This window comes from Dermochelys coriacea, chromosome 4 (assembly GCF_009764565.3).
Source record: "Dermochelys coriacea isolate rDerCor1 chromosome 4, rDerCor1.pri.v4, whole genome shotgun sequence".
NCBI lineage: Eukaryota > Metazoa > Chordata > Testudines > Dermochelyidae > Dermochelys > Dermochelys coriacea.
In genome coordinates, this window is record NC_050071.1 from 59959424 (window position 1) to 59985148 (window position 25725).

The following is a 25725-nucleotide window of genomic DNA, read 5'->3' on the forward strand; positions in this document are numbered from 1 at the left end:
GTCTGTAGCGGTGCATGGGATTCTTCCGTCCTAAGTGCAGGACTCTGCACTTGTCCTTGTTGAACCTCATCAGATTTCTTTTGGCCCAATCCTCTAATTTGTCTAGGTCCCTCTGTATCCTATCCCTACCCTCCAGCATATCTACCTCTCCTCCCAGTTTAGTGTCATCTTCAAACTTGCTGAGGGTGCAATCCACACCATCCTCCAGATCATTTATGACGATATTGAACAAAACCGGCCCCAGGACCGACCCTTGGGGCACTCCAATTGATACTGGCTGCCAACTAGACATGGAGCCATCGATCACTACCCGTTAAGCCTGACAATCTAGCCAACTTTCTGTCCACCTTATAGTCCATTCATCCAGCTCATACTTCTTTAACTTGCTGGCAAGAATACTGTGGGAGACCATGTCAAAAGCTTTGCTAAAGTCAAGGAACAACACGTCCACTGCTTTCCCCTCATCCACAGAGCCAATTATCTCTTCATAGAAGGCAATTAGATTAGTCAGGCATGGACTTTCCCTTGGTGAATCCATGCTGATTGCCTCTTCCTGATCACTTTCCTCTCTTCTAAGTGCTTCAGAATTGATTCCTTGAGGACCTGCTCCATGGATTTTTCCAGGGACTGAGGTGAGGCTGACTGGCCTGTAGTTCCCAGGATCCTACCTTCTTCCCTTTTTTAAAGATGGGCACTACATTAGCCTTTTTCCAGTTGTCCAAGACTTCCCCCAATCGCCATGAGTTTTCAAACATAATGGCCAATGGCTCTGGAATCACATCCGCCAACTCCTTTAGCACTCTCGGATGCAGCGCATCTGGCCCCCATGGACTTGTGCTCGTCCAGCTTTTCTAAATAGTCCCGAACCAATTCTTTCTCCACAGAGGGCTGGTCACCTCCTCCCCATGCAGTGCAGTAGTCTGGGAGCTGACCTTCTTCGTGAAGACAGAGGCAAAAAAAGCATTGAGTACATTAGCTTTTTCCACATCCTCTGTCACTAGGTTGCCTCCCTCATTCAGTAAGGGGCACACACTTTCCTTCACTTTCTTCTTGTTGCTAACATACCTGAAGAAACCCTTCTTGTTACTCTTAACATCTCTTGCTAGCTGCAACTCCAGGTGTGATTTGGCCTTCGTGATTTCACTCCTGCATGCCTGAGCAATATTTTTATACTCTTCCCTGGTCATTTGACCAATCTTCCACTTCTTGTAAGCTTCTTTTTTGTGTTTAAGATCAGCAAGGATTTCATTGATAAGCCAAGCTGGTCGCCTGCCATATTTACTATTCTTTCTACACATTGGGATGGTTGGTCCCTGTAACCTCAATAAGGAGTCTTTAAAATACAGCCAGCTCTCCTGGACTCCTTTCCCCCTCATGTTATTCTCCCAGGGGATCCTGCCCATCAGTTCCCTGAGGGAGTCAAAGTCTGCTTTTCTGAAGTCCAGGGTCCGTATTTTGCTGCTCTCCTTTCTTCCCTGTGTCAGGATCCTGAACTCGACCATCTCATGGTCACTGCCTCCCAGGTTCCATCCACTTTTTCTTCCCCTACCTCTGGTCTGGCCTTTTGAGGGTCTCTTTCTGGATGATAGCAGGACATTTGCAATTATTCAATGTGCTTGAACTAATACCCAGTCCAAGTCCAAAAAGGAGACAGGAGCAGGATATTCTTAGTGATGAGTTCTGGTCTCTGGAATTTGCTTCCTTCCTTGTTTCATTTGAGCCTATACTTAGTGAACCTTCAAGTCATGCTCCCAGTCTTTTTCAGGTCAGGCGGTCTGACTGGTAGATATGGCAGTGGCAGAGAAAATTTGCTTGAAGGAAATTTTTTATAGATTGCAGGTGTATACGTTCTGTAGAGGTCTGGGATTTTGGGGCAATTGTTTTATTTAGGGCTGGAGAAGGGTTTTGGAGAGATCCTTTTAACTATTTTTTTGACATACTGATTTAGTAAATGTGGTTTCAAAATACTTTGTAAGGATCTAGAAGTTACTGAGAGGTGCAATAAATCTAAATGAATAAATTAATCTTTCATTGTATAGATCTTTTAGGAAGGACTCTTCTCATATACGTGGAATTTACTGAATTTATTATTTTTATTTAATTATATTGCACTTTTATTTGAATGAGCTTTTACCTTAATCTTCTCTTCCTATTTTGATCGATGGTAAAGCCATATTCACAGGTTTGGGATCACTATCCTGATGTTCCAATTCATACAGCTATATTATTTTTAAAGGAAAAATGTAGTATGTGTAATAAATATGGCAACTTCTCATGAAGGTAGTCTATCATTGTTATACTAAGGTATTTGGGGTGGAATTTTCTCAAAATATGAGACATAAGTACCTTAGACTAATGTCTCTTTCAGATTTGAAACGGTCATTAATATTGTCACCCCTCTGCTGAGTGTTAGCACTTGTCCTAGGCCTGCCACATTAGTTGCCTCTTGGAAGAGAGCTCAGTGACATGGAGTCTGGGTATTTTCTTAGCGCTACTTTTTATCTTATATACAGACTAGTCTTTAGAGATCTTGTCAAATATTAAATAGGCTCCCTCTCTCAGGAATCTCAGTCAAAACACCAGTGCCTGGTTCCCAGTGAACTCTGCACCAAGAACTGAATCTAGTTAGAGATATTAAGGTAAAGAGCAAACACCATTGATTACTACTTATCACAGCTCTCCACAGACAAACAGCATCACACAACTAACAATACAAACATTCGAAGATTGAACAGCTTCCTCAGGCTAAGAAAAAAGCATTTGTAGCACTGTGTGTAACAACGTCATCTAGTGACTCCCACCATAACAGTATCAGTACAAATAATTACCTGTTTCCCCCATCTTATCAAATGTAGATATTATTTATAATATATGTACCTATTTATTATGCCTTAATTTCCCTCCTCCCAAAAAATATGTTCTTTCCTACAATTACAGTGAAACCTCATTACCCTGTTAATCAGTAGGTCTTATCCTGAAGCCCTTACTGTCAGAGGCTACCGCAAGACTACTCACATGAATAAGAGCTACTCCTGGGAATTCTGGCTGCAGGATAAGATCTCCTGTGTTCCGTTACTGACAAATATTGTGGATTGTTGCATCATTTTAAGTGGGGTCTGATGATTATGGGTTCATCTGTAATGTACTGTTTGTTTCTACTTTTGTATAAAGCATGTCCTTTCAGGTTTCAGAGTAGCAGCCGTGTTAGTCTGCATTCGCAAAAAGAAAAGGAGGACTTGTGGCACCTTAGAGACTAACACATTTATTAGAACATAAGCTTTCGTGAGCTACAGCTCAATTCATCGGATAATCTCCCCTCTGTATTTTCCACCAAATGTATCCGATGAAGTGAGCTGTAGCTCACGAAAGCTCATGTCCTTTCAGTTACACTCCTGGAATACTTGAGATAACGGGTTGAGCTGCAGACAATAATACAATAAATATTTCTGTATCTATGAAGGCACAGTTGTCAGCAAAATTAACGCCACATCGAGGTCCATATTTGGTTTTCATTTACTCAGACGAATCAAAGAGAAAGATAGGCTCCGATGCAATTAAAAAAAACCCCCCAAGGTATGGAAAAAAAGAAGTAGGGTAGAATGGATTTATGCCGAAATATGGTCGAAACGTACAAGAATTCCCTGGGGGGGGGGGTCACACTTGACATTGGAACATCATCCTAGCTCCACACACTTTCAGTGGCAACGTCCCCTGTGCGTTTCAAGGATCCCGTGCCATTCGTAAACACCTGGAGCAGGCACGGCAGCCGCTCAGTTTCTTTACGGCGGGGTGGCACGCTTGCCCAGGGCAGCCTGAAGGGGGCGCAGCAGCAGCAGGGGACGCTGCGGCAGGCCAGCTTCCACCTCAGCCCCGCCTCCTCCTGCCGCTGTTGGGAGTCTGGGGCTCGAGGTGAGTCACACACAGTCGGCCCGGGCTTCCTAGTTACACAAACTTTATTGTTATTCCCAAGTGGCTTGTGGGGGCTATTGAAAGGCTCCGAGCTTCCCCCCCCCCGAGTTGGAGGTGCCGGTGTAACCGCCCCGGGGGCTGCAGGGGAACTGTCCCCCCGCTCCGGCTCCTCCCCAGCGCCGGAGGATTATTGCTTAACAACCAGGAGGGATTTACCTGCCGCTCTTGGGAGCTGCCGCCTCCTGCCCCTCCCGCGGCGCCAGCTGAGCCAGAGGCGGCCGCCTGCATCTCCCCTTCTTCCCGCGGCGGCCGAGCCGCTCCCGCGATTCCTCCGGCCCGAGCCACAGCGGAGAGGGGGCCCCAGCCAGGTAGGCGCTTGACTCGCTCGTTTGGCGAGCGGCGCCCACGTGTGTGTGTGTGTCGGGGGGGCTGTTCTCCGGGGCTCCCCTGGCCTGGGGCGGCTCTACGGGCCCGGGGCGGCGGGGCGGGCCAGGTGCTGTGAGGGGGGGGGGGAGGGGATGCGCGGGGACGAAGTCGCCCCGAGGCGGGTGGGGGTGGGGGGCTCTGCAGGGGCTGGGCCCCGGGGCAGGCGAGATCTCCCCCCACGCCGCGAGCTGGGCAGGGAGGCGGCGCCGCGCACTAGTCCGCGCGGGCGGAAACGGGATGCGCCACTCCTGAGCCAAAGCGCGGGCCCGCGCTGCAGTTGGGCTCGGGAGCTCGTCACCTGCGCCCGCGGCTGCTGGGCGGCGCGTGGGTCGCGCTGCCGTTGGCGGAGGGGAGGGGAGGGCTGGGCTGGGCCGGCGCCGGCGCCGGCGCCGCTTTGACCTTGCGTGTGGCAACAGCAGCGATGCCTCAGCCCAGCCCCGCCCCTGCCGAACCAAACCGGCCTCCTTCAGTCCGCCCCCACTTGGGCGCACGATGCCGGGGGCAGGGACAGAGCCGGGGCTGGTGAAACATGAGGACGCTTTTCTACCGCCTTTTGTTTGTTAGAGCTCGGTGCTGATCATTGTCCCATTTCCCAAGCGGTTGGACCGGCTCTCTAGCTTCTCCCGCGAAGGACTGTGCTGTTGACTGTATCTCATCAGGACGTTAGATCGCCTCTACGAATAGCAGCCGGAGGACTGATGAAATTATATAGGTCATTGGAAATAATTCCCTCTTAAGCGCCTTTATCTTCTTGGTTGAAGGGAAGAAAGGTTTCCCTCTTTTAACGCAAACCGCCTGCTTTAGCACTGTAACTTGCACAGCCTTAGCCACAAACTTCTCTGATAGCAGAGACACTGAGCACTGACTATTCTTCTGCAAAACATCTAGTACTGGATACAAGAAAATACTCATTTATTTCAAAGATTACTTTCACCATATAAATGTAATTCAGACCTCTGGAGCATTTATACCACTATTTGTTAAATTACACAAGAGATTATTGCGTCGGTTAATCAGTTTTCTCCCTTTGGGAGCTGTTTTCTGTTTGTTGTTTATGTTGTAATACAGATTTTTGCTAAGGAAGTTCATCACATCCCATAGCAGGCTGTTTCCACATTTCTTTTTGTGGCTTACAATCCCCACCTCTTTCCAGACTGAACCATAGAGTACAATAATTTATAGAGCTAAAATGCCTGAGAATGTGGACCAATTGATTGGTCTGTCCTGATAAGGTATTTCCTGTGTTGCCCTGCTCTTTGACTTTGACTCCCTCAGGGAACAGATGGCCAGGATCCCCTGGGGGACTAACATGAAAGGGAAGGGAGTCCAGGAGAGCTGGCTGTATTTCAAGGAATCCCTGTTGAGGTTACAGGGACAAACCATCCCGATGAGTCGAAAGAATAGTAAATATGGCAGGCGACCAGCTTGGCTTAATGGTGAAATCTTAGCGGATCTTAAACATAAAAAAGAAGCTTACAAGAAGTGGAAGGTTGGACATATGACCAGGGAAGAGTATAAAAATATTGCTCGGGCATGTAGGAAAGATATCAGGAGGGCCAAATCGCACCTGGAGCTGCAGCTAGCAAGAGATGTCAAGAGTAACAAGAAGGGTTTCTTCAGGTATGTTGGCAACAAGAAGAAAGCCAAGGAAAGTGTGGGCCCCTTACTGAATGAGGGAGGCAAGCTAGTGACAGAGGATGTGGAAAAAGCTAATGTACTCAATGCTTTTTTTGCCTCTGTTTTCACTAACAAGGTCAGCTCCCAGACTGCTGTGCTGGGCATCACAAAACGGGGAAGAGATGGCCAGCCCTCTGTAGAGATAGAGGTGGTTAGGGACTATTTAGAAAAGCTGGACGTGCACAAGTCCATGGGGCCGGACGAATTGCATCCGAGAGTGCTGAGGGAATTGGCGGCTGTGATTGCAGAGCCCTTGGCCATTATCTTTGAAAACTCGTGGCGAACGGGGGAAGTCCCGGATGACTGGAAAAAGGCTAATGTAGTGCCCATCTTTAAAAAAGGGAAGAAGGAGGATCCTGGGAACTACAGGCCGGTCAGCCTCACCTCAGTCCCTGGAAAAATCATGGAGCAGGTCCTCAAAGAATCAATCCTGAAGCACTTAGAGGAGAGGAAAGTGATCAGGAACAGTCAGCATGGATTCACCAAGGGAAGGTCATGCCTGACTAATCTAATCGCCTTTTATGATGAGATTACTGGTTCTGTGGATGAAGGGAAAGCAGTGGATGTATTGTTTCTTGACTTTAGCAAAGCTTTTGACACGCTCTCCCACAGCATTCTTGTCAGCAAGTTAAGGAAGTATGGGCTGGATGAATGCACTATAAGGTGGGTAGAAAGCTGGCTAGATTGTCGGGCTCAACGGGTAGTGATCAATGGCTCCATGTCTAGTTGGCAGCCGGTGTCAAGTGGAGTGCCCCAGGGGTCGGTCCTGGGGCCCGTTTTGTTCAATATCTTCATAAATGATCTGGAGGATGGTGTGGATTGCACTCTCAGCAAATTTGCGGATGATACTAAACTGGGAGGAGTGGTAGATACGCTGGAGGGGAGGGATAGGATACAGAAGGACCTAGACAAATTGGAAGATTGGGCCAAAAGAAATCTAATGAGGTTCAATAAGGATAAATGCAGGGTCCTGCACTTAGGATGGAAGAATCCAATGCACCGCTACAGACTAGGGACCGAATGGCTCGGCAGCAGTTCTGCGGAAAAGGACCTAGGGGTGACAGTGGACGAGAAGCTGGATATGAGTCAGCAGTGTGCCCTTGTTGCCAAGAAGGCCAATGGCATTTTGGGATGTATAAGTAGGGGCATAGCAAGCAGATCGAGGGACGTGATCGTTCCCCTCTATTCGACACTGGTGAGGCCTCATCTGGAGTACTGTGTCCAGTTTTGGGCCCCACACTACAAGAAGGATGTGGATAAATTGGAAAGAGTACAGCGAAGGGCAACAAAAATGATTAGGGGTCTAGAGCACATGACTTACGAGGAGAGGCTGAGGGAGCTGGGATTGTTTAGTCTGCAGAAGAGAAGAATGAGGGGGGATTTGATAGCTGCTTTCAACTACCTGAAAGGGGGTTTCAAAGAGGATGGCTCTAGACTGTTCTCAATGGTAGCAGATGACAGAACGAGGAGTAATGGTCTCAAGTTGCAATGGGGAGGTTTAGATTGGATATTAGGAAAAACTTTTTCACTAAGAGGGTGGTGAAACACTGGAATGCGTTACCTAGGGAGGGTGGTAGAATCTCCTTCCTTAGAGGTTTTTAAGGTCAGGCTTGACAAAGCCCTGGCTAGGATGATTTAACTGGGACTTGGTCCTGCTTTGAGCAGGGGGTTGGACTAGATGACCTTCTGGGGTCCCTTCCAACCCTGATATTCTATGATTCTATGATTCTTAAAGGAACACTGCCAAAAATGTTTGACAATATGTTAAAAATCACACTAATGTGTGACGTTTCTTTTGTCAATTGTTGTTGCAGGTGACACCTAAGGTCCTGGACCTACAACATGCTCCACAGATGTACATTGTTGTGCCCATGTGGAGGCCCATTATCTTTAATGGGGCTCTGCATTGGCACAAAGATCTCCCAGCATGGAAGACCTTCCAGGATCAATGGCTATGATTTCTATAACTTTGTGTATTTGGCAGCACTATAGTCTTTTTCATGTTTTCCCTTTATGGTTGGTTGGTTGGTTTCCGTTATTTGCATGCAACACCCAGCAACAAAGAGCAGGAAAACACTCCAAATATATCCGATGAAGTGAGCTGTAGCTCACGAAAGCTTATGCTCTAATAAATTTGTTAGTCTCTAAGGTGCCACAAGTACTCCTTTCCTTTTTGCGAATACAGACTAACACGGCTGCTACTCTGAAACTTAAAAATAGGTAAGCGTTACCGTAAAATCCCCCAAACAAGTAGGTAGGGCCCTACCAAATTCACGATCCATTTTGGTCAATTTCACAGTCATAGGATTTTTAAAAGTGTAAATTTCATGATGTCAGCTATTTAAATCGGAAAATTTCACGGTGTTGTAACTATAGGGGTCCTAACACAAAAAGGAGTTCCGGGGGGAGGGGTCACAAGGTTATTGTGTGTGGGGTTGCGGTACTGCTACCTTGATTTCTGTGCAGCTGCTGGTGGCGGCTCTGCCTTCAGAACTGGGCAACTGGAGAGCAGCAGCTGCTGGCTGGGAGCCCAGCTCTGAAGGTGGCAGAGCCACTGCTCGCAGCAGCACAGAAGTAAGGATGGAATGGTGTGGTATTGCCACCCTTACTTCTGCACTGCTGCCTGCAGAACTGGGCCTTCAATTAGCAGCCGCCATTCTCTGGCTGCCCAGCTCTGAAGGCAGCAGCACAGAAGTAAGGGTGGCATGGTATTGTATTGCCACCCTTACTTTTGCGCTGCTGCTGCCTTCAGAACTGGGCGCCCAGCCAACAGCCGCCACTGTCCCGCCACCCAGCTCTGAAGGCAGTGCAGAACTAAGGATGGCAATACTACAACCCCTCTAAAATAACCTGGGGACCGCCCTGCAATGCTCTTTTGAGTCAGGACCCTCAGTTTGAGAAATACTGGTCTCCCACTACTACTTTGAACAATTACAAAAGACTAGATTTCTAATTTATTGTGTCCCTTTAAGTTTCCAAATCGTAGCCATCTTCCTCCCAGCTGAGCCAGAATGGACTTCTTCAGTAGCTGGCAGTGCTGCTCTTTACCTAGTTGGTTGCTGTCGAACAGTGCAAGACCCCGATCCTGCACAGTGCTCCATTCCTCTGTGTCCACACAGTGTCCACTTAACTTCAGTGATTCATGCACCCACATGGAGCTGTTTGCAGCATTGGGGCCTCACTTGCTGAGGACTTAAGGATGATGCCTCTACAGTATTTCCAGCTTTTGGAGAAAGGGGGAGATAAGAGACACAGAATCAAAATTAGGTCTCTTACCTAGTCGTAATATACAAGGTTGAGCATTTGACCGGTCCATAAATAATTGGTGAGATGACCAGACAAATATTAATTAATATATTGTCAAATGTCAAAAATGGTCCATATATCTTAAAGAACTGATTTATTGGAACAATAACAAAAAAGAATAAGACTTTATGGTTTCCAATAGGCTTATCCTTATTTATACCTATTTACAAAAAACCAAGTTTCTTAATTTACATATTTTAATTCTGAAACTGCAAAACACAATGAAATTAAGTTCTGAAAAATGGAAATATACATAATACAATCAAAACATTGTGTACATCAGGAGATTCTTGCTGAAATGTTTGATGATATTTGACTGTGGTCAAATAATAGTTGATCAATTGACATTACTTGACCTCTCAATTGACAGGTTTGCCAAGTCAAAGCAATAAAACAATATTGTTAAATCATCAGTTCAGTATTTCTGCGAATTTTGATAGAGTTCTGTGCTCATTTTGGATTATAATCTTGTGATGTTAATGTAATTTCTACAATACAACTTGTAAAAACAAGTGAGGAAGAAATTATGGGTTGGAAGGTGAAAAAAATTTCTGATTTCGGCTCTGATCTTGCAGTTGGATTTGTGCAGATTATTCCATTTGTCTACACAATGTCCCATAAACTTCAGAAGGGCTGTTGTGCACAGGTGCAGGGGTCTGCCTGCTTGGAACTGATTTCTGGGACTAATTCTGTAATGTACTGTGTTTTTTGTCCATCGCTAGTTGGGCTTCATGTATGTGGAGGTTAGAGAGAGGCTGGAGGAGGAGAAGGTGAAAGAACTTAAAGTTTGGAAGTCTGTCTCTCAAAGTACAAGTGGTTGCAAAGGGAAACTATCCCTTTGATACATTGCTGTGGTGGAGAACATGGTTGCAGTGCAGAGTTGCCAGAACCCTAGGATGCCCTTCTCTGTTGTTTTTTCTCTAGATAGATTTGCTCAACCATTTTCTACTACTGACATTTTTTTATCTATTTATTGAGCAAAAGAGATTGATGAGATGTGTATGGAAAAAAGAAGGGAGTTTATAATTTGTTTTGACTTTGGAAGCTGATTACAAATTATTAAAAATAAAACTGTGGGTTTTGTTTGTTTGTTTTTAAATGGTATCAAGCCTTTCTAATAACTGAGAACTCAGAAACTGGGAAGACAGCTTCTGACATTGATTTATTGGAGTCTGTCGCACCAAATTTGAATTTTAAAATTCTGTTTCTGCTTTTTCCTTTCAAAGGAAAGGCTAATTATACCCCTGAGTGCATATTTGTAACTGTTCAGGTTTACTGACTTTTTGTTCCCTTGGAAGCTAAACTTTTGAAGCTGTTCACTTGAGAAGTATTGAGGTCTTTTCAATATATAACACAACTCTTAAAATATTTGATTTATGTATACAAATATTGCTGCTCTTACCTTTGAATATCTTGTACGATTACACTACAAACACTACCTCAGCCACTCTCACAGAAAGTCTTGTAGCACAATCTTTTTTCAGCTGTTGGTGGTGGTGTGGAATATAGGCTACCCCTTATTTGAGTTGCACACTCCGATATTTAACTCTAATCATTTGGCTTGGAGTACATCCTGGGATAAACTTATTATGGCTCTTCCATTCTCTCTCAAACATAACTCATCCCTGTGCTAAGTGAGCATTGGCATACTGTTTCCACATTTAGAGCAAAGATAGTGTCCCTAGTATAGTTGGTACATACTGTTTTTCATTACCCTTTTCGCAGGACATTGTCCTGGTAACCCTTTGTCTCAGGGGTTGACTCTGCTGTGCTATGGTGGGGGTGTGAATTGCAGAGTAAATGAAAATGTTGCGCTCTAACTTCCCTGTGTGACACTGTTGGTGTGAACTAAAAGTTACCTAGTTCATCTTCAAACCCAGTGTAAACGTAGTTCTGTTTGAAGAGGACTATGTTAATGTGACCTAAGTATTGCACCAGCAGCATCCATGCAGGGCAGAGTGCAAGCTTAGAAATCAAATCAGCACAATGTGAAGACTTGGGACTACTCCAGAATCAAACCCAGCTGCACTCAGAAACACTGATCCTTCCAGCTGGTATTACTGAGAATAGAGCAGAGAAGCTGGTGTCTTCTGGCAGTCAACACAGCTATTGTCTAGAGCAGGGGTTCTCAAACTGTGGGTCAGGACTCCAAACTGGGTCGTGACCCTGTTTTAATAGGGTCGCCAAGACTGAGGTTAGACTTGCTGGGGCCCAGGGCCGAAGCCAAAGTCCCAGGCCTTCAGCCCTGAGTGGTGGGGCTCAGGCTTCGTCTTCAGCCCTGGGTGGCAGTGCTCAGTTTACAGGCCTCCCTCCACCCTTAGCTGGGGCTGAGGCCCTTGGGCTTCAGCTCCCCACCCTCCCCGCACCGCCCGGGCTGGCGGGACTGAGGCAGGCTCAGGATTTGCTCCCCCTTCTGGGGTCATGAAGTAATTTTTGTTGTCAGAAGGGGGTCACGTTGCAGTGAAGTTTGAGAACCGCTGATCTAGAGTGGACACTCCTCAAACATTTGTTCCAGGACACACAGGATACATGCATATCTAGGTAAAAATTCTAGTACAGATATAACCAAGAGGTGGTATATGTTTTTAATCATGTTGACTCAATTAGATTAATGCGATTGAAAAGCCCCAGTAAGATGCAGGCTTCTATCTTGGGCTACAACATAGCCAGCTTCAAATTCAAGCCATGGTGGGAGTGGTAGAATTAGGCTGGCTGCTGATGTTTTAACGGCTATGTGCTCTGGACCTGCTTTGATTCTCTGATAAGTTTCAGTGACTGCATATAAAATTTCATGTTTTGCATGAATTCAGAGCAAACTTGCATGTTTTTAGCTGTACTTTTGAAGGGCTGTAGTGAGAGATGGGTCAGGATCTGAAATATAAATTGAAATGTCGCATTTCAGTGTTCTAGAACTAGTGTGTGTACCCTAAAATAACATTGGAAACTAATAACTAAACTTTTTGGTTAGTTTTAAGTTTTTTATTAGGATGCAACAACTTAAGTATTAAAAATGAATAACTGTTGCTAATGGAGCTATATTTTTGGATCTATCTCTAGTGTGTACATTTCATTTGGTTTCACATAGTAGTTATTAGTTCTAGGTTTCATTGTGAGCATATAAAACTTGCTCAGTTTATGAGGCTATGTCTATACTACAAAATTCAGTCGATGCAAATTAAATCACCATACAGCCGCTGAAGTTTGTGTATTGTTTGGGCATGTGCAGACTTGGCTGCTTGTTTTGGCACTGTGCATGCATCAGTGTGACATTGATGGAAAGTGTGGTACACCTTGCAGAGGTATCTTACTATGCCCCTCACTGCAGTACGGCGCAATGCCTTTTGGGACACTTACAGTGCTTTGTGGGATAGTAGTGAGTCAAAAGAGACTTCTGACAGGTAGGGGTTAAGTTCCCAACATGCTACTTTCCACATCCCATAATAATCTCCAAATCTCATAAACTTCATGCCATTTTTTAAAACCCCCACTGTCCCATGGGGCTCATTTCGATATCTGCCATCTTTATGACAGAAATATGGAGATTGCAGAGCCTAAGGACAATTCTCTTGTGCATTGCTAATACAAGGATGCACTATTCTCCATTATTTGCACATCCTCAGGGGGTACTGCTACAATTCGGATTGTGATACAGAGATGGGTGATACTGATGGTCATAGTGAAAAACAATACCAGGTTGCTCCTGGCATTCATGGAGCAGCTCCTCACAGTGGAGCACCATTTTTGGGCCTGAGAAATGAGCGCTGATTGGTCGTGGGATCACATCGTAATGCAGGTTTGGGATGACTAGCAGTGGCTGCAGAACTTTTGGATGCAAAAGGCCACATTCCTGGATTTATGTGTCAAGTGTGCTCCAGTCCTCCAGAGCAGAAACACCAAAATGAGTGGAAAAGTATTCCATTGACAGTGGAAAAGCAAGTTGGGATCACGCTCTGGAAACTTGCAACACCAAATTCCTATTGGTCAGTGGACAATCATTTTGGAGTTGGAAAATCCACACTGGGAGCCATTGTCATCTTCTGCTACACAGGAATGTGACTTTTGCTTATATGCAGGATATATTGGATAGATTTGTAGCAGTGGGTTTCCTAAACTGCAGTAGGGCGACAGACAGCACGCATATCCCTATTTTGGCACTGGCCCACCTTACCACAGAGTACATTAACAGAAAGGGCTACTTTGCTATGATTATGCAAATGCTAGTGGATCACCAGGGATGCTTTACTGATGTTAATATGGACAGGGAAGGTACATGATGACTGCATCTTTAAAAACACAGGACTTCAAAAAAAAAAAGGCTGCAAACAGGGACACTCTTCTCCAACTTGTGCATTGACATTGGAGATGTTGAAATGCCCCGAGATATTCTGTGGGACTCAGGCTCCCCTGGCTCACAGTGTCATATGCTGGCCGGAAAGATTCCACTATTTGCTCAGCAGGTGCAGAATAACTGTTGCATGTGCTTTTGGTAGACTGAGGGGTTACTAGTTGTGTTAACTGACTAGATTGGATCTCATCAAGGAAAAACATCCCAGTGGTTATAGCTGCTGGTTGTGTCCTGTATAGTATCTGTGAAGTGAATGGGGAAACGCTGCTCCCAAAGTGGAGGGGAGAGGTTGACTGGCTCTTGTCTGTTGAATCTGAACAGCCAGGGACAAGGGCTATTAGAAGAGCCAACCATGGAGCTATGTGACTGAGGGAGGTTTTAAAGGAGCATTTTAACAGCAACAGTAGCGTTCTCTGTTGATTTTCATGAAACAGAGTTTGCCTTGTGTATTGTATAATATTCTGTATGTTTCTATGAATTCTCTAATGCTTGGTGTACATTTACAAACGTGGTTGATTCTTTGCCTCCTGCTGCTGTATGTTCTACAATGCTTGGTGTGAACTAATAGAGATAATCTGACTTTACAAATATATAGCTTTATTGTGTGCACATCAGCAGTTAACAAATTTAGGGTGCAAACACAAACTGAGGTTGAACCACAGTTTACAATCCCAAATTGAAATGGAAGTAAATAATAAACATTTTTGTCCATGTTTGTAAACAGTAGCTCCCTGCAATCCATTGTGGCTACATACATACACACCAATCTGTGGTTTTACAGGTTAGTATATGTCACTTTTTGTGTCTCGGCATGGAGTGCTAGGGGTAAGAATGTATATTGCGGTGCCACATGTAATGTGTGTGTGTGGGGGTGGGGAGGGGAGCAAGTGTAGAAGGCAGCAAACATGGAGTTCTCCTAGGACTGCAAAGGCTGCTGAATCTAGGTTCTTTGGACCTGTAGGTCAATTATGGTCTGAAACACTTGGGTTTGCTGCTTGAGCAAACCCATTATGCCCTGGAGCATTTCCCACTGCACCTCCCAATCCCTCAGCCTGTTCTCCAGCAACAGACCTCTCTAGTCTCTGTCTTTCTCCATAGTCTCATTATGAAGGGCCCTTCAAGCCCTTTTATCAGTCTGAGGTAGCTGTAACTTGGAAGACCTCTGGTACATATCCTCCCTAAACTTCTCCTCTTGATTAGGGTCAGACATTAAGATGGTTGGAGGTGGGATGACAGATTCCTCCTAAAAGTGGGGGGGCCACAAGGCCCTGCCCCATCTGTGGCCCCGCTCCTGCGGCAGTAAGCGCTGCCAGGGCCCCGCACCCCGAACTCCCTCCCGCACCCCAATCCCCTTCCCAGCCCGGAGTTCCCTCCTGCACCCAAACTCCCTCCTGGAGCCTGCACCCCCTCCCACACTCCACCCCCTTCCCCAGCCCTGAGCCCTCTCCTGCACCCCAAACCCCTTATCCCTGGTCCCACCCCAGAGCTCACACCCCAGCCGGAGCCTGAACCCCACTGCCGCACTCTGAATCGCCTGACCCCAACCCAGAGTTCCCTCCTGCATCCCACCCTCATCCCTGCCCTTCCCCCCCCCCCGAGCCTGCACCCCAGCTGGAGTCCTCACCCCGCACCCCAGGCCGGAGCCATCTCCTGCACATTGCACCCCTCATTTCTGGCCCACCCCAGAGCGCGCACCTCCAGCTGGAGTCCTCACCCCCCTCCTGCACCCCAGCCCTCTGCCCCAGCCCGGTGAAAGTGAGTGAATAAGGATGGCTGGAGACCAAGCAATGAAGGGAGTGGGGATGGAGCGAACAAGGACAGGGCCTCGAAGAAGGGGTGAGGAAGGGGCAGGGAAGGGGTGTTCAGTTTTGTGTGATTAGAAAGTTGGCAAACCTAGGTAGAAGGTCCATGGCTCCCCACAATTGCCTGGGCTTCCTGGGTTGCTCTTATCTGGGCCAGGTTCCAGTTTCCGACCTGACTATGGGGGTAGGTAAGCAGAAGAGGAGGGGCCAAGGGCCGGACCTGTGGTGAAAAATAGACAAGCCAAGCTCATCCACTTTCAAAAAGTGGGAGGGCCTGGGGGGCCCCCTGTTCCAGTGCCCCAAGTGAGACACCTCAATGCGTCCACACCAGAAGGTGCTGATTTAAAAAAAAAAAAATACACCATTAGATTTTACAGTCACAATGGAAGGGGAAAGCTAAGTCTCAAACTCCCTTGTATTATTCCTAAAAATATCCTTAATAAGAAATGCTTTTTGATATTTTAACTTTGGAGCCCCTGGTTTCAGCTCAAACTGTGGTGAGTATGACCTGGCTGGGAGGTGCTCTGATGCAGGTAGTTGCCATGCCTCCTGGCTTAAAGAAGTAATAACAAACACCAAAAACTTGGTTTCCATCATCAGCACCCCCTCTATAAATATTATTCCAGCACCCCTGTATGTAGCTATACAGTTTGGCCCCTCTCCCTGGGTACAGGAATCGTGAAGTGGCAATGAATATATTTGCACTATTTTAACAGGCAGTGATTTGGGGGATGCAGGAAGGGATGCTGTCTCACTCCTTTTCTAGCAACATACCAGTAAAGGAATGAAAAGTCAATACCTGTCTTAACTTGCAAAAGCGCCAAGTGCTATTTTTAAATGGGGAACAAAAGCAGAGGAAAGGGGGAGTAGAGATGAGGTCTGAAGGAAAGGAAAAACAAAATTCACATTTTAAGATTAATGCATGTACACGCTTACCCACACTTCCTTCCCCTTTATCACCAGGCTCACCTGCACTTGTCGGCCAGGACTGACTCCTGTGGAGTTTCAAACAGTTCCTGGCTTACAGCATGGTTGGAGTCCCCCACTGTGTCTTCCTCCTCACAGGGTTCTCTATCTTGGGCTCCTCCAAGATAGCCACACTCGTATGTGGGGCGCTGATGGAGTCATAACCAAGTATGGCATGCAGTTTCCTGTAAAAGCAACAGGTCTCCAGGGCAGGATGAGATCTTTTATTGTTTTCCCTTGCTTTCTCGTCTGCCTGGCATAGTTCCTTTGTTTTCATGTAGCATTGCTGCTGATCCCTGTCATGCCCCTTTGCCAGCATCCCCAGGGCAATCTTCTCATAGATGTCAATATTTCTGTGGCTTGTCTGTAGCTGTGCCTGTACTGCTTCTGCTCCCCACAATCTGAGGCAATTCAATACTACTTTCCTATTCCAGGCAGCTCTGTGTGTGTGGAGCTGGCATTGTTTGTTGGTTAGGCAGGGCACGCAACAAAGGTAAGCTGCTTGGTGTGTTGACCAAGGTGGGCAATCAGGAAAAGGCATTTTAAAAAAAGCACATAGGGGTTTTAGAAGATGGGGCAGGCTTCCAGTCTCTGCAATCAGGGCAGTGGAGTTCAAAACTATGAACTGAGTGTTCACTATTGCAGGGATAGAGGCATTGTGAGACAGGTGCTGGAGGATGGTTAGAGTTTCACAAGTAATGCAGTGTCTATGCTGAAGCTGTGTCAACCTTAGGTTCTACTACATCGCCAACCAGGCCACTTACACTGATGGGAGACCAATGTTAGTGTAGACACATGCATAACTAGGTCAATGCAAATGGACCTACATTGACTTTACTTTGTAGCGTAGATCAGGCCTAATTAAAAAAATGTCTTTCTAACTACTAGGTATGCGTACTCAACTTGGGAACTGAAAGTCAAGCTGTGTTCTTTTTGCTTCTTACTACCAGTAGGAAAGATTTTGCCATTAGAATGCAGTTAATGATTTTGGTTTGTGATATGGAAGGCAGAATAAAATTCAGCTTGGTTCTTCACTGCTGTACTGGCATTACAGCATTAACTGCACTAGAAATGTTTGAGAAAGTAAGCAGGTAGCACAGAAAGCAATGTTGAATAGGAAGGTTTATTTTTATAATTACACTTCAAAGCTAAAATGCCTTGTTACATTGGGACAACTTATTGTGCTACACATGGTGATGTTTCTTCTTTAAGCATGTGTGTAAATCAAATAAATTATGCTTGTATATCAGAATATAGCCTATGGTGCATAATATCATAAGGCCAAATCATACCCCCTAAGAAAAATCCAAGGATGACCAAAGTAAGCCCTGTAAAACTCATCTCTTCGAGCTTCTGACAATTATCCTTCTTAGAACTGGTCTGTGCATGAGGTGTGGGTATGGATTCCAAATCCCACGTGGATCTATCGAGGAAAGGAAATTGTACTGCCATCGTGGTGCCTTGCCTCCCCTCCTCCGCCTGCCAACATGGCTCCTTTTAGAAGATATGCCAATTATTTTCTCCTCTACTTGTGCAATACCCTTCTCTTCTCGGAGAGAGGTGCAGCTGGGGAATAAAAGTTAATGGCTCCCAGAGTGACATGCACAGGTCTGCTGATAGCAATTCCAGGCCCCAGGACAGAACAGTCAGTGGGCCCCCAGCTCGCGTGGGCAAGTCCACCTGACATTTGCACGGTGCTGTGCCTGCGCTAACTGGTGCCCGGCAAGATGCTGCCGGCTGCGCTGCTGATGCTTGGCAAGATGCCAGCTGCGCGCTGAGTGTGCTCTTCTGGCACGGCCAGGGCTTCCATGTGCCCGCCCGGCTGCCTTCACTGCCGCCAGTACCACCCCGTGCACACCTAGGAGCCCTGCCAGAGGTGACTAGTGGGAAGGACACAAAGAGAGGCACCAGCTAAGGGGGAGACACGTGACCCTCCCCATGTGACTCCTCCCAGCCTGGGCCCCCGCACTCTCCCCCATCCCTCGTTACCTGGGCGGGGGCTCTGTCCTCCTGCTGTGCCGGCCAGGCTCCCCCTGTGTGTTTGGCTGCAACAGCAGCAGGTCACCCCCACCAAGGCTCAGTTTCTGGGCAGGGAGAGGGCTACCGCTGTCACCACACCATGCCTTGCCCAGGCTCAGGTTCCCGGGACAGGAGCCGACTATGAGCATGCCAGGGAGGGCTCTGGCTTGCTCGGTCACTGTCCCTAGAGAAGCTGAGCCCCAGAGCAGCTGCTGCGCTGTATCGGACAACGTGTCTGGAAGAGGAGAGGCTCTGGCCCCGCCTCTTCCCTTCTGGCTCTGGTCCCGCCCCTTCCTCTCCCTAGCTGGGGCTGGCTGCTGGGACGAGTGCCCCGAGCAGGTGTCTGGGGAGGGCAGGTGGCTGACTCTTCCTGTCCCCCTCCCCCCACGGCCTTGCCTCTGAGCCCTGCGGCCCACCTGGGTGATTTAAAAGCAGTGGTGGCCAGGGGCCCCTGGGCTGTTTTAAATTGACTGGGCCCCTGGGCAATTGCCCCATTTCTTTGCCCTCTCCCCTTCTTCTCTTTCCCCCCCCCCCAGTCGGTGGGCCTGGACATGCAGCTGTGTGTATGACCACTTTTTCAGAAAGGTGGATGGTGTACATAGTAGTTGTTCCCAGCTTTGCTGCTAAGTGACTACCTACTCACCTAAGTACCCTTGGAACAACTATGGCATAGATTTAGTGCAAGAGGATTTCACATGCTTGGAGGTTGGGGTCAAGAGGAATGGTGGGTTCCACTTCTCTTTGGCTTTTGGGACTCTTCCCATATTACCTTTCTTTGTTCCCCTTTGTACCACTCGCCGCAGGGATGCGTAAGACAGTGGCTCTCAACCTTTCCAGACCACTGTACCTCTTTCAGGAGTCTGATTTGTCTTGTATAACCCCAAGTTTCACCTCCCTTAAAAACTACTTGCTTAAAAAATCAGACCTAAAAATACAAAATGGTCACAGCACACTATTACTGAAAAATTGCTTACTTTCTCATTTTTACCATTGAATTATAAAATAAAGTGATTGGACTATAAATATTGTATTTACATTTCAGTGTATAGTATATAGAGCAGTATAAACAAGTCATATGAAATTTTAGTTTGTATTGATTTCGCTAGTGTTTTTTATGTAGCCTGTTGTAAAACTAGCAAATATCTAGATGAGTTGATGTACCTCCTGGAAGACCTCTGCGTACCCCTAGTTGAGAACCACTGGCGTAAGACATAGCTTTGTGCTTAGCTCTAAGCATACCTCTGATGCTTGCAATTTCTAACTGCAACAAGGTATGTTCAGAGTAGCATATTTTTCCTTTGATGCAAATTCCTAACTTTTGTTAGTATTCATTTATGTGTGCATGTGCACTTAGGGGAGAATGCCTTGTGGTTTCAAATAAATTATTAGAAACTTCATTAGTTTCTTAAATGTGTTTGAATGGTGAGGAACTAAAATGATTTCATAGTCATAATATTCAAAATTGAGAGAGTACTGCTTGGACATTTCCCACTGTTGCTGACACCCTCAGCCCTACCAATGCTGGCAACATTGCCAATAATAATTGCAGACATGTTTAAACATGATAGTGATTAGCTCTGCTCTGAGAAGGGTTAGATGGCACGGTTGTTAAAACACTGGTGACAGCCTGCGGTCAATCTCTGCTAGTTTCCCAACTTGGACAGGCTGTTTGCTGTTAGCTGTGATGAGATGTGTTTTTGCAAAATTTCTCTAAGCGGATGAGCCTGAGGTTGCCAATGTACATGAAAGCAGACGAAGCCTTTGGGGCCTGGAAAATTGCTAACTTGGCCTTCCGTTAAACAAAGTTTTGATGCTCCTGGTTTAAATGAATAGCCCTTGATGGGCTAGAGGGTAAGTGTGTGTTGGATCAATTGTGTACAGTTTAAATGTCCTTTATCTTTTTCTTCTTAGAATCCCTATAATCACTCCTTTGAAAAAAAACAAAGCTTTTTTGAAATGGTGTATTTACTATGATACAAACAAAAATAATTAAGACAGTTTAACAAAATGCATTTGTGATGTATTGCATTTGTCACCTAATGATAAACTGTTTTTTAAAAATGAGAATTTCATAGATCTATGTATGATTATTAATCTAGCAGTTTTATAAGTGTATTTGGAAGGATTTCCCTACGGGGCCATGTCTGTGCTACAATGGTGCAGCTATGCTGCTGTAGCACTGTAGTGTAGATTTTTCCTACAGCAAGTGAAGCGTTTCTTCCTTTGTGCTAGGTAATCCACCTCCCTTAGCATTCTTCCATTGACCTGTTTGCATGCACACTGGAGCTTGGATCAGCAAAGCTATGGCACTCGAGGGAGCAGCGTAGCTAAGTCAATCAAAATGTTAAGGCCTAAATGACTTCTGTTGCAATTCAAGTCATCTTGGTAAAATGAGTCATGAACAAAATTCTTTCACTGTTAGGGTACAATGAGCAGGGTGGATTGATTTAAATCACCAATTTTAATCATGATTGAAACCAGCAAGCAGGAAACCTTGATTTAAATAATCCATTTTAATTTTGTTTTGCATTTGAATTTCTTAGTTAGTTTCCCAAAGAGAGATGATTCTCATTGGTTGTAACCACTAAAACTTGTTGATTGGCAACTAAATATAGCCTTTATACTGAATTTGGTGCATTGCTATTTCTATACACATTGATTTAAGCAATTATATAGCTTAATTTACATTTATTTAGATTCATAATAAAAAAAGTAAAAATTAAGTTTAGAAAATGGTGAATGATGCATTTTTTAGTTACTAAATGATTGTTTTATTTAAATTTATTTATGTCAAGGTCTGTTCATATGGAAACTCAAAATCAATTAAAAATGCACAAAAATAGCAGTAGTGTTTAGTAAATAAAGCTATTTTAAATGTCCTAGATAAACTTTATTTTCTTGTGTATCAAAACATGTTTTGCATTTAAAACTACTTATTAGACAAAGTAGTGAGTGAATTGAACTGATTCGTTTCTGGTCACCATCAGTGTTCCCTTTAATTTTTTATGTCAGTGTGTGGAATGAATTTTGTTATGTGCACCAATATGGAGGTGATGTGTGACACATCAGGGCTGGGCAGAGGGTTGGGGGGCGGGGGGTGAGGGCTCTGGCTGGGGGTGAAGGCTCTGGGGAGGGGCCAGGGATGAGGGGTTCGGGTGCATGAGGGGGTTCAGGTCTGGGGCAGAGATGAGGGGGGAGAGGGGTGCAGGCTCTGGGGTAAGGCCAAGGATGAGGGGTTTGGGGTGCAGACTGTGGGAAGAAAGAGGACTCCCCCCAGCTCTCTGTCCCTGCAGCAGATATGGGCTGGGGCAGAGCGCCTCTCCCCAGCTGTGACAGCTCCGGCCAGACTGGGCCGGACTGAGGGAGGGGCTCCTCTCCCCGGCCATGGCAAGTCCATGCTGACCGGCGGGGTGGGGTGCTTCTCCCCGCCTCAGCCCCTGTGCGGGGCTTAATAAGCAGCTGCACAGTCGTGCAGCATATTGGAAACTTAGGTCATCATATCCTTCAAGATTTTTAGAAAGAGTAGATCTCATCCTTTCATGCTTAGTTTTGATTAATAGACTGGAAGAGGAAAAAACAGAAAAGTTTGTTTTCAACTCCTAATCAGATTCTAAACTTTGAATGAACTAGTCATTGAACTGAACTAATTGAATAAACTGAAATGAAGAAGATATCTCTCTGTACGTGCAGAATAGGCTACTGCTGTAAGAAGCTGGTTTAGCAGTTCAACAAACTCTGTTTCCAGGTGCTTAGACAAACCACTGGAAGTCGCTAGCTTTCTTCAGTACCAAACATGTATTGTTTAATACTATTTTTTGTATACAATTTTAAATGATTTTAATAGATCATAATAAGTTTAGGCCTTAAGTTGTTATAACTTCAAATTTAATTATAAATTTATTTTTTTAAAAAACTGTTTTAATTTATATCTGATTTCCCCACCACCATCCCCCAAATCCTTGTTGTTATAGTTATTCTATTATTATTAGAATTATTATTTATTTTTATTATGTTAAAGTTGTTATAGTTTCTTATGTCTTTCATATTAAAGGAAGAAAGTGAACGAGGAAAAGGTTTGACTTTGACTAACCTTATGGAGTTTTATCTGTCTTATATTTATCTACTCTACGTGACAAGTTTGATCGGCATTGAAAATCTGACCTCTCCCATCCACCGCCCCCAGTCACAGTTCAGCACTTAGTATTTCAGAATAAAAAAAAAAAGGAGTACTTGTGGCACCTTAGAGACTAACAAATTTATTTGAGCATAAGCTTTCGTGAGCTACAGCTCTCTTCATCGGATGCATTTGGTGGAAAATACAGAGGGGAGATTTATATACACACACAGAGAACATGAAACAATGGGTTTATAAATTTGTTAGTCTCTAAGGTGCCACAAGTACTCCTTTTCTTTTTGTGAATACAGACTAACAGGGCTGCTACTCTGAAACCTGTAAGGAGAGTGATCACTTAAGATAAGCCATCACCAGCAGCAGGGGGGGGAAAGGAGGAAAACCTTTCATGGTGACAAGCAAGGTAGGCTAATTCCAGCAGTTAACAAGAATATCAGAGGAACAGTGGGGGGTGGGGTGGGAGGGAGAAATACCATGGGGAAATAGTTTTACTTTGTGTAATGACTCATCCATTCCCAGTCTCTATTCAAGCCTAAGTTAATTGTATCCAGTTCGCAAATTAATTCCAATTCAGCTGTCTCTCCTTGGAGTCTGTTTTTGAAGCTTTTTTGTTGAAGTATAGCCACTCTTAGGTCTGTGATCGAGTGACCAGAGAGATTGAAGTGTTCTCCAACTGGTTTTTGAATGTTATAATTCTTGACGTCTGATTTGTGTCCATTCATTCTTTTACGTAGAGACTGTCCAGTTTGGCCAATGTACATGGCAGAGGGGCATTGCTGGCACATGATGGCATATATCACATTGGTAGATGCGCAGGTGAACGAGCCTGTGATAGTGTGGCTGATCATAGAATCATAGAATCATAGAATATCAGGGTTGGAAGGGACCCCAGAAGGTCATCTAGTCCAACCCCCTGCTCAAAGCAGGACCAAGTCCCAGTTAAATCATCCCAGCCAGGGCTTTGTCAAGCCTGACCTTAAAAACCTCTAAGGAAGGAGATTCTACCACCTCCCTAGGTAACGCATTCCAGTGTTTCACCACCCTCTTAGTGAAAAAGTTTTTCCTAATATCCAATCTAAACCTCCCCCATTGCAACTTGAGACCATTACTCCTCGTTCTGTCATCTGCTACCATTGAGAACAGTCTAGAGCCATCCTCTTTGAAACCCCCTTTCAGGTAGTTGAAAGCAGCTATCAAATCCCCCCTCATTCTTCTCTTCTGCAGACTAAACAATCCCAGCTCCCTCAGCCTCTCCTCATAAGTCATGTGCTCTAGACCCCTAATCATTTTCGTTGCCCTTCGTTGTACTCTTTCCAATTTATCCACATCCTTCCTGTAGTGTGGGGCCCAAAACTGGACACAGTACTCCAGATGAGGCCTCACCAGTGTCGAATAGAGGGGAACGATCATGTCCCTCGATCTGCTCGCTATGCCCCTACTTATACATCCCAAAATTGTGGCAGGCTTGGCACAGGCTTTGCTTGGCAGGCTTTGCTTCACCAATTCCTTCTGGGTCAGAGAGAGAACCTGTTGTATAAAAGATAGTATGAAGTGTTCAAATTTAGAATTAATACCATACTCCACAATTATATCCTGGAAAAAGTTAGATTTGTATTTCAAAAAAGTTCTGCAATTACAAGAGTGAAGATGAAAAGGACACCTCCTTACTCAGCAAATCTACTGCTTGAGTCATCTGTGTTTGTTTTATGGGGGAAAACCACAAGGATTTTACACCTTGGTCCTGCAGAGTCAACATGGATACAGGATGGCCCAGTGAGCTCACACCTATTCTGCCTCATGCATAATCCGTAAAACAGTCAGTTATTTTTACTGTCAGGAAGCAGATTCTGATTGTAGAATCTCTATTACAAGTCACAGTGAAAGTAGTAGAAAGAACCACCTGGATTCTTCTAATCCCAGGTTGAGTTTGCAGCAGTCTTGCTAATTAGAGTTAAAAACAATACAAGTTTGGGGAAAACCATGATCTTCCCTAGAAGAAATGCTTTCCTTGTTATGGCAAGGAGAGACTAATTATTAAAGTGCAATTGTAGTAAAAGAAGTGACTACAAAATGACAATATGCTCCATACTGTATTTATAGTTTTTTCCTCAGTGACTGTCATCAGATTCACACTCTCAATTAAAAGTTGATTTTTGATGTGATTAGGCCCTATGATGGTGTCCCCTGAATAGATATGTGGGCAGAGTTGGCAACGGGCTTTGTTGCAATCCTGGGTTAGTGGTTCTGTTGTGTGGTGTGTGGTTGCTGGTGAGTATTTGCTTCAGATTGGGGGGCTGTCTGTAAGCAAGGACTGGCCTGTCTCCCAAGATCTGTGAGAGTGATGGGTCGTCCTTCAGGATGGGTTGTAGATCCTTGATGGTGCGTTGGAGAGGTTTTAGTTGGGGGCTGAAGGTGATGGCTAGTGGCGTTCTGTTATTTTCTTTGTTGGGCCTGTCCTGTAGTAGGTGACTTCTGGGTATTCTTCTGGCTCTGTCAATCTGTTTCTTCACTTCAGCAGGTGGGTATTATAGTTGTAGGAATGCATGATAGAGATCTTGTAGGTGTTTGTCTCTGTCTGAGGGGTTGGAGCAAATGCGGTTATATCGTAGAGCTTGGCTGTAGACAATGGATCGTGTGATATGATCTGGATGAAAGCTAGAGGCATGTAGGTAGGAATAGCGGTCAGTAGTATTTCCCCATGTTATTTCTCCCCCCCACCGTTCCTCAGATGTTCTTGTTAACTGCTGGAAATAGCCTACCTTGCTTGTCACCATGAAAGGTTTTCCTCCCTCCCTCCCTGCTGCTGGTGATGGCTCATCTTAAGTGATCACTCTCCTTACAGTGTGTATGATAAAACCCATTGTTTCATGTTCTCTGTGTGTGTATATCAATCTCCCCTCTGTATTTTCCACCAAATGCATCCGATGAAGAGAGCTGTAGCTCATGAAAGCTTATGCTCAAATAAATTTGTTAGTCTCTAAGGTGCCACAAGTACTCCTTTTTTCTTTTTGCGAATACAGACTAACACGGCTGCTACTCTGAAATATTTCAGAATACTGGTTGAATCCAATGTCTTACAAATATAAAAAAAGTAGACATTACTGTGATTAACACATTTCAGTATATTAAACCATGGGTGAATT

At 45.2% G+C, this 25725-nt stretch overlaps 1 protein-coding gene across 6 annotated transcripts in view; it reads left to right on the forward strand.

The window, feature by feature from the left end:
• Nucleotides 1-3795: 3795 nt before the first annotated feature.
• FHIP1A (FHF complex subunit HOOK interacting protein 1A) overlaps nt 3796-25725 on the forward strand; it is a 147794-nt gene continuing 125864 nt past the window's right edge. For 3 of the 6 annotated variants that reach the window (XM_038398819.2, XM_043513132.1, XM_038398821.2), the window contains exon 1: nt 4148-4277. The gene's annotated coding sequence lies outside the window, so the exon portion shown is untranslated. Of the gene's footprint in view, nt 3910-4147; nt 4278-4818; nt 5048-18786; nt 19175-25725 lie in introns of those variants that run through there. The other 3 variants (XM_038398816.1, XM_038398820.1, XM_043513131.1) reach the window with 3 other exon arrangements.